This window comes from Colossoma macropomum, unplaced genomic scaffold (assembly GCF_904425465.1).
Source record: "Colossoma macropomum unplaced genomic scaffold, Colossoma_macropomum, whole genome shotgun sequence".
NCBI classification, from domain to species: Eukaryota; Metazoa; Chordata; class Actinopteri; order Characiformes; family Serrasalmidae; genus Colossoma; species Colossoma macropomum.
Genome location: NW_023494790.1, coordinates 7,081,347 through 7,090,703, shown reverse-complemented (window position 1 = coordinate 7,090,703; position 9,357 = coordinate 7,081,347). Strand labels below are relative to the sequence as shown.

Here is a 9,357-nt window from a genome sequence, read left to right as displayed (position 1 = left end):
GGAGAGGATTTTTCTGTTGGAGACGCTTTCCCTGTGTGAGCACAGAGTATGAGTGGGGGTGGAAAAGCCCCTCTCTGGGTACAAAGACCTCAAGTAAGCACTTCCAGATGTTTCAAGCACTCTCCACTGTCCCTCCCTCCAGCCTCCCCAAGTGAATGTGCCGAGTTTTGCCCTTTTAAACAACAAGCTGCATTCTGAGAGCGAGTGAGAGAGAGCAAAGAGGTAGGGGGTTTGAAACCCCACTCTGTTCAGCTGTCAAATAATTCAGTTATTTATATTCAGATACTCTATTAATTGCAGTCTGTTACTCAGCGCAGCTTATGGTCTGTTTTTCTGTGTTTTTCTGTTCTGCATCCTCCCCAGCCCCCCACCCAACCCCAGGCATTCAGCTTCAATACAGAGAGAAAGGAACAGGGAGGGTGACCCCCCCCCATCTTTGTGTTACTTACAGATGCCTTTTGTCTCAGCCCCCCCTGGCTAGTACTAAATTGTGGGATCAGCCTTGAAGCCCATTGCACATATATGGATACACAAAGCCCTCATTACCAGCCCAATGCTGCTTCTGTAGTGTGTTATAAGCCAACGTAATGTTGTTTCTAATTGCAGAACTAATTTAAAGGGGAATTCCACCAATTTTTCAAAATTTCTGCACAATTCAATCGTTATGATGTTAACAAAGTCAGTCAAGTTAGAGTGGTTTGGTGTGAAATTCTTTATCCTAGAGAAAATCAGAGTCAGAATTGTTCACAGTGGTGCTGGTGGGAACCAGTCATCTTTAATGCCTCTAAAAGCTCCCTCAGAGAAGGCTATTATATAATGATTACTGACAAGTTGCCTGATGCCTGAAACACTGTTTCATGATGGTTTTGAGAGATAGTTTTGGCTTAAAATCCATTCACAGCAGATCGGTATATGCAGGGTGCTATATATTGTAAGGCAGAATAGTCAGCAAATATTTTTTCACATTTATCACTTCGTTGTAATTATGAACATTACATATAAAAACTCAGACCCAATTTTGGATCATAAATAAATTGGCTATAAATGCATTGTAAACATTGCGACCTCTTGTTCCTGTCATCACCACTGTAAATAAATCTGAGTTGATAAGTTTCCCAAGAAGGGGGTATTTCACATCAAACCACTTTGAATTACTTTTTGTGTTGAATTATGTTGGAATTTTTTTAAAAAAAAAGTGGAATTCCCCTTTTAATCTTGTTTGGATAGAATCTTTGGAACGTTGTTGGAGAGAGAAAGAAAAGGAATTTGTCTTTTGAGTAGTCCACAGATAGGTAGGGTTTTACAATAGGAGAACGTAGTACCCAGAGTAGTTTTGTTGGGTTCTATGGAGAGTGAGAGAGAATGCTTTAGGATGTGAGACGGATATGAAGAAAAAAGAAAGAGGGGTGGTGAATAGAGGAACGTGCATAGGAAGTGTTTATAGGATTAGGGTAAGCAGCGCTGGCTCGTATATAGTGGGCTTATGGGGGCCACAGAGTTAAACTAAACTATTGCAGTGCAGGTTTTCATAGCCAACACTAAAAGCCTTTCAGTTTCTCCATGCAATGTACACCTCTCACAAAGCCTGGAGGGGGTCTGGGACAGAATGCATTAAGGGGCTGAGGGCAGAAAGTCTGCTGTCCCTCCTTCTTCTTTCTCCTTCTTGTCTTTTGTTTGTACAGCATCAGCCTTGTAATGACGGATACCCGTCGACGAAACGTCCTTTCTTAATTTGGCTGCGTTCTGTGGAATGTACTCCGATTTGCCCTTTTGATTTGAACCTTTCCCATTTTTGAAAGGAGACTCTGTCTTATAAAAGCACCACTCAGAAACAGGAAAAGTGGCATCTTGTTTCTGCTCTAAGAGTCTTTTCAGCTCAGAAAACCACTCGCAAAGAAAGATCACACAGATTGTGACTAAGGGGAAGCTAGATGACCTTTTATTTGGGGATGTCCCAGGTTGGCCCAGATGCCCTAGATTTATATTAGATTGAATCTAGTTTCAACTTTGATGTTTATTGTAGCAGATGCTCTAGAAAGGCTGCCACTAAATGGAGCACAATGATGATGTAAGCAGGCCATAAGCAATTCTGTGCCTTCACTTTGATGAAAAGGCCACGTTTCTGACCTTACTGAACGCTGTACAGTTAGTACTGCTCACTTGTACCATTTTTGGATGGGTTTTAGTACGTCAGGTTGTTCTGATGTGTGTTGGTTAATAAATGATGATGTGCTTAAGCACGGTAGGGGTCCCAAAGTCTAAGACCACATAAAAAAATCTGGGTTTTTTTTTAATGAACAACAGAAGGTTGTTGGAAGTTAAAAGCATTTTGAAAATGTGAAACAAAGAAAAGTAAAATGAAGATGAAACAGTTAAGTTTCTGTACTATTACAGACCAAATTTAAGCAAAATTTAAGCAAATTTAAGCAAATTTCAATTTAAGGAAATTTGTTTTGTTTTTAGTCTCATCTCTTCTATTGAAATTGTTGACTCTCAGGTGGATTTGATTCAGATTCACTGAGATTCAGATTTTCACTAGTGATCTCAGACTTTCGGACCCCACTGAGTGAAAGAGGTGTTCTTCTGGTTCCCTGTTAGCAATTTAGCCGAGTCTGGGGACAAACTACAGGTGTTATTTTTCAGCGGCGTGAGGGAAGTAGCGCTTCCTGAAAAATCCATCAGCACACTGCCCACACACTGTTCGCTCACAGGAGACTGGTCTCCGTTAGCATTAGCATTAGCTAATAGAAATGGCACAGGGATCTAAAATGTGTTTTTTAGCCTTGAGGACTCCTGATGGTCCATGATGGAGCTACTAAAGGCCCACAAAGGCCTTTAATACCTGAGCATGTCAGTAGAACTTGGCATAAACTCAGTGAAAGAGGTTCATGCCAGGTTAATGCGAAGGTGAGGAGGAGTTCTGCACATATTTTCTGAAGGGTTCCAGTGGATTGGTGCCCACAAGCGTGGCAGCATAGTTGGCATTGCTGGTGCATGCCAGAACTACTCATGCCAATGAGCTCTTCTGTTTTTTGTGCTGTCTCTCATAGCCAAGCGCCGGTCGCCCCCTCATGCCATTTTCCCCTTTTTACTCTTTCCACCCTTTTATACGCCCAAAGACTAGAAGTAAGTATTGTCTGCTATCGGTCTTTCTGCTTTGTTGTTAATTTTATTTTGTATTATTTTTAATGATCTGTTGTTAGTATTCCTGTGTGTCTTTACTTGTAGCTCTTAATTATTCCATTGCGAGTTTAGTTGTTGTTGTTTTAGTCGTTCTGATTTAATTATGATTGTTTTGAAACTGTGAAATGAAAAGTCTTTGTGTAAAATAAATAAAACTAATTTAGATGACTCTCTTCGTCTGGTCTGTCTTGTGCCTGCGAAACAGAACAATCCTGCGTTTGTGCTTGCTCCCTAGCGTTTCTCTCTCTGAGGAGATCTCCGTGACTAATCATCTCACCCTCTCTCTCTCTCTTCCTCTCGCTTTGTTCTGCTCACTAATGGCAGCTGAGTTCGTTCAGTTCGTTGACTTTATTCCCCGTGGAAAGGGTCTGATGGCTGACTGTAGCCTCTAACTGTCTTCTCTTCACTATTTACTGCTTTGTATACATCTCTACGGTCTGCAACTGACCCACTTCTGAATACTACTGTTTTGTTTTTTTCTCCTTCTGGCTAGTCTTTCTCTCTCCTGTCCGAGCAGCAGAGATGTGTACATTCGTGGTTCTTTTCTGTAGGCTTTTTTTTTTCCTTTTATCTCTGCTTCCTAACTTCCCTCTTTCACTTTCCACCCCCCCACTTCTTTACAGCTTCGGTGGTCTTTGCAGCAGTGGCCAGAAAAGAGACCACAGACTGCATGTGTGAGGGTGGTGATTACAGTGCTGTATGTAAATGAGGGAGGCTGATAACAAAGCAGCCCCCCAGACACAACGGACCCAAAGTGTGCTAAGGGGGATTTCTCCATATTTAAATCGTTGAGATGCAAACAGAGTCCATCAGAGTGGTTTGATGTGACATTGTTTGTTGTAGAGAAACTTACAGGCTCAGATTTCTTTACAGTGGTGGTGATGGGGACCAGGCGTCACCATGTCTACAACACAAACATAGCCATTTTAACATACTATGCAAAATGACCAGTGGTATGCCAAACGTTTTATATCGTCACTGTTGTGCAAAAAGCTCATATTTCTAAAACTTACTTTACGTTTACTTACATTACTTTACTTCAGGTACTTTACAGCAGAAAGAAAAACTATTTTAACTTTAAATGGAAGTGAATGGAAAGTCATTTTGGAGTATATCTATTGATTTGTTTATCCTGCAATATTAGCACATTGTAGGGAAAGTGGAGATACAAAGTATTGTTGGTATTTAATGTTGATAATGTCAAAATGTATACCTTTTTATGGGACCTTAGAGCCCCTTGCATGTACCTTCCTGCTGCGAATGGATTTTTAGGCCAAAACTATCATAAAACAAAGACATCAGGCATGTATTCATAATCATTTTATATAAAACTTTGCTGTATTGTAGCTTTTAGAGGCATTAAACTCTGGACGTCTGGTTCCTATCACCACCACTGTTTTTCTACAACAGAGCACTTCACACCTAACCACTCTGAATGACTTTGTGACTTTGTCTACATCTAAGCAATCTAATCTAATAAGGCAGAAATTTTGAAAAAGCAGTGGAATTCCCCCTTAAGTCACCTTTTGAGTGTGGGGTCTTCTGTGAGCCAGACAGAGAGAAAACACAGGCTCAGGCATGTTGTCTGACGGATGATTTAGATGTTCCACATCTGATGAGTCTGGTGTTTTCTTTTCTTTTTTCCCTGCTTGTCCAGCTTCAGTGTCTGAAAACTATGTAGCCTACCTCCTCTTCGTGCCCTGCGCTCTCTCTCTCCCCTCCCTCTCTGGGGGGCAGGAGGTGGGGGCGTTGACCAACTGCCAGCAGCTGTTGCTCGTTTCACAAAAGAGGCCGCCCCTCCTGTGTCCTGTGTGTCAGCATGGGACTCGCAGTGTGTGCTTAGTTGCTGGGAGCCTACGTTTCCATAACCTTCCTATAGAAGTCTGTGTCTGACAGGAGTTTCCTCCCTAAGAAAAGGCAAGTTTTTTATTTATTTATTTATTTTTTTTTAATTTCTCTACCATTTTCTTCTCTTTGTCTCTTCCTCAGGGTGGGTGGAGTGATTTTCTTTACTTATTTTGTTAGAAAAAAGCAGTTTAGTCTGCTGCCTGGCTCTGAACAGAGATCATACTTTGTTTCGGCTCATCCGTAACTCTGTAACTTTGTGTCCTTTAAGGAACTTCACAGAAGTTTCCTTTTATCTGATCCACTTTCTTCTCAGCTTAGACAGGGTGAGCTCTGAGCTCTTGTGCTCTTGTGCATTACCATGGCTTCCTGTGGGAGGAGTAGTTTAGTTTGTAGTTTAAATCTACTGCACTGATGTTGCTGAGCCTCAGTCTTGGGGCGGTCCAGTCTTCAGGCTGCAGGGAAATCCGCTGGCCTGAACACTTCGAACACTTCTGGTCTTCTCGAATGCAGGCAAGTTTGTTTGTTTCACTGTCGCATTCTTCACATTCCACTCTAATATCTGGATCCTAAAAAAGGATGTCTAAGAATGTCTGGCTTGTTGTTGGCTGCATGTTCTCATTTCTTACTTTTGATATAAAAGTAGTACCGCAGTATGTAAAATCTTAGAGATTTCTCTTTATTTACATATTGGCTGATTATTAATGTCTGTGTTGCTATACAAACAGCAATATGGAACTTCAGTCTGGGATCATTCTACTGTTGCAGTGGTATAATAGTGTCCCGCAACTTTGAAGCCGTGAAAGTGAGTTCAAAATAAGAAGAAATCGAAGAACGTTGAGAACTGTCTTCTTTGTTCTATTCCAGAACTAACCAATGACAGTTCTTCTCTTTTTTAAATTTATTTGTGATTCATACTTGTGTATTTTAAAAAAACAGTACATCACAGCAGCGACATCACACATGCAGAAGTAGTACTTTTTGGTGAAACATTTTTACTTTTTAAATGACTCAATATTTTCTCATTTGTAACGCACTTTGAATGACAGCAGTGTATGAAAGGTGCTATATAAATAAGCCTGCCTTGCCTCGCTGTGGGAAAAAAACTTCAAATCTCCATTTTTGTCGTTTTTCAGTTTTTTTACATAATTTGAACTTGCCTGCTCAGCATACATATATATTGTGAGAATATATATATATATATAATATGTATATGTGTGTGTGTGTAATCTTAGATGTATATGTATATAAAATCTAATAAATATTAATAATTTTATATTTACTTAAGATTTGTTTTTGGTCAGTGCTGTTAGATTTCACAAAAGAAACAGGAATGTCTTTGAAATCTTTTGATATCTCAAAGGACGAAAGACTAACTCTGAGGATTCCCTGGTTAGTAAAGGCCTTTTAAAATACTGACAGTTTTCATTGTCACATTGAAAGAATTGTCAGTGGTGTTAGTCATTAAACATTAAGTGATTTTAAAATTGAAATAAAATGACAACATGAATGCAGTATGTCATTTTCTGCATACAGCATGGCAAACTAAAGTAGCTGTTTTATAAAGCTCAGATTTCAGTAATTTTGTAAGTGGTATTACAGTCACAACTTGACTGATGTTCTGTATAACAGATATTATATATATATATATACATATTATATATATATATACATATAACGTTTGCCTTCGCAGTGGTAGAATGATCCGCATGTATGGCAGCAACACTGGTGTTTCCAAATAGATTACTGTCTAAGCAGTAGACTGATTGCTAAAAGGCTGCTTTAAATCCATGATTCAAATGTGTACATTGGCTCAACATGAATGAAATGTTACATGAGCATAATTACTTGCAAGTACTTAGTTTAACTTTAATTAACTTAAACTTATTTTAAGTCAAGCTAACAGATTTAATTTAACCAAAGTACACATTTTAATCATGTAAATTCAACTTATTTTGTCCAGTATAACTGTTAATGTCAGTTCTTTCATATTAATGACCAGTGTCAACGTCAGGGAAAGCTTGACAAAACAAGATTGCTTCATGATAGAAAATCATCTTGTAATATTCAGTAAAGATGGAAATTAAGATGAGTGTGTGAATGAGGTGTGTCTGTGAAACAGCTGCACAGTCAAACAAATGTTTTCTGATTGAGTCAGGCTTTTTTTTAATCACACAGTTTGAAACTGTGGTTTTGTGAGTAGCGGATGACCACCAGGGGCGGTTGTTACCAAATGCATGATTCACTAGCTGTGCCAGCTCCAGACCGAGAAAGTGTGCCAAGCCGTTACCTCTCGACACCAGTGTGTGACATAGTCAAGCTTAGGTATACTTGAGTCACACTGCAGTCTTCCTACAGAACCTGGTCTCCTCACAGATTCTGAGTGACAAGGAAACGTGGCGGTCATACACTACTTACAGAACCATGGTTACATAGTGTTATGTTTTGTATCCCCTGACCATCAAGTTCTTACCAAATGGATGGTTTGTACACACAATGACACAAGGAGTGCCTCAGCTGCTGCCCGTACCCAGGGACAAAACTTCTGGTACTAAGCTAGTTGACGCAACAACATTGACATGTTAAAAGTGGGAGAATGTGCACAGTGACAACCATGTGGCCACTGCACAGATGTCCACCAGAGGGACACTTTTCAGGGCAGCCCAGGAGGTGGGTATGCCCCTAGCGGAATGTCCAGTGGCTGGTGCAGGTAGGGAGTGGCCTGCAGCCTTATACACCAGCTTGGTCACATCCACTAGCCAATGGGAGAGCCACTGCTTAGGGAGCAGCAAACCCCATCTTAAAGCAAAGAAATGTACAAACAACTGCAATAGCTGTAGCAGTGACAGGTCTTCAGAGCCCAAACTAGGCACAGTTGGTTCTGTCTGGGATCAGACTGGTCTGTGTAAGCTGTGTAACTGATAGACCGATAGGTCTCCACAAAACATATGCATCATCCAGGCCCCCTGGAGACACATGGGGCACGTAGAAAGTGCCTGTAGCTAACAGACATAGCCTGATCCAGGGGTTCAAAGGGCATGTAACACAGGACGTCCAGCACTAAGGGGGGTTCACATGGTGGTGCCCTAAGTGATACAAGGTAGATGCAATCTCTTTGCTCCCTTTAGAAAGGCAGTCACCAGCCCAAAGAGGAGCCCTCGGGGATGGCCAAATAGCTCACCAAGGCTGCCATGTAATCTTTCCGGGTAGAAGGGGTTTTTACCTTGTCAACCAGGGACTGCAAAAAGAAAAGCACCACTTCGGTGGTGCACAAGAGCTGGTCTATCTGGCTGTTCAAACACCAGTTGGTTAACACCTCCTTCTACCCTTGTATAGAGCTCAAATAGAGGGGGCTTTCTAACCTCCTGGGAACATAATGTCAGCTTGAGGGCCACAGCCATAGCTGGAGATGTTATGGGCATGGATGCCGTACCTGACCCCTCAGCTGAGAGATGAGGCCCCTGTCCATGGGGAGTTCCATGGAACCCCCTGCTCCAGAGGCAACAGCAGAGGAAACCAGGGCTGAAATGACCATCGAGGGGCCACTAGGATGCATTGTTGCTCCATTCAGACTACAGTGGAATGAGGGCAAGTGTAGGAAAGGCATACTGCAGTTTCCTCAGCCACTTTTGCTCCAGAGCATTCTGACCCAAAGGGCTGTCCTGGACTTCCTGGGCTCTGAAAATCACAGTTGGCAGTGGGATGTGTCCGATGAGGAGACCAGGTACACCCATGTATCTCTGAGCTGCTGCCTGTTCAACCAGACCACATCTGGGTGCATTTTCCAGTGCCTGGGGTTCAAAATGTGGTGTGAGAGACCGTCCACCATCTCATTGGTGTTACCTGCTAGGTGTGCGGCTCTTAAAGAGAGAAACCTGGGGTCAGCCAATGTCCATAGGTCCCATGCAAGGTTCAGCAGAGTGCATGACCTGGTGCCACCGTAGTGGTTCATGTGATGAAACTGCAGACAGGTTGTCTGAGCAGACCGGAACATGTTTCCCTTGCAGGGCTGGGAGAAAATGTTCTAGAGCTAGTTAGACTGCCTGCTGGGTGCCTTGCACCCATCTTTGTTGCCAGACAATGGCCCATCCAGTGGTGGATGCGTCTGTCGTCACCACTTTCCTACATGAAGGAATCTGCCCAATGGCTACACCAGTGGACAGGAACACAAGCAAGCATCTTGGTCTCAAGGCTGACAGGCTGTCTAAGGAAATGTGCACTCACCTGTGACGCTGTGGGTCCAGCATAAGACTTTTCAGTCACATCTGGAAAAGACAGATGTGGAGCATTCCTAGCACAACTTCCTGTACAACAGCTGTGAGTAAGCCC

The 9,357-nt window shown here is 42.1% G+C and overlaps 1 protein-coding gene across 2 annotated transcripts in view; it reads left to right on the top strand.

Moving 5' to 3' along the window:
• The window catches only part of cep131 (centrosomal protein 131), a 35,311-nt gene extending 31,959 nt beyond the window's left edge, over positions 1–3,352 (top strand). For both annotated transcript variants that reach the window (XM_036572001.1, XM_036572000.1), the window contains one exon: positions 1–3,352. This exon is cut by the window's left edge and continues 400 nt beyond it. The gene's annotated coding sequence lies outside the window, so the exon portion shown is untranslated.
• The last annotated feature ends 6,005 nt before the right edge of the window (positions 3,353–9,357 follow it).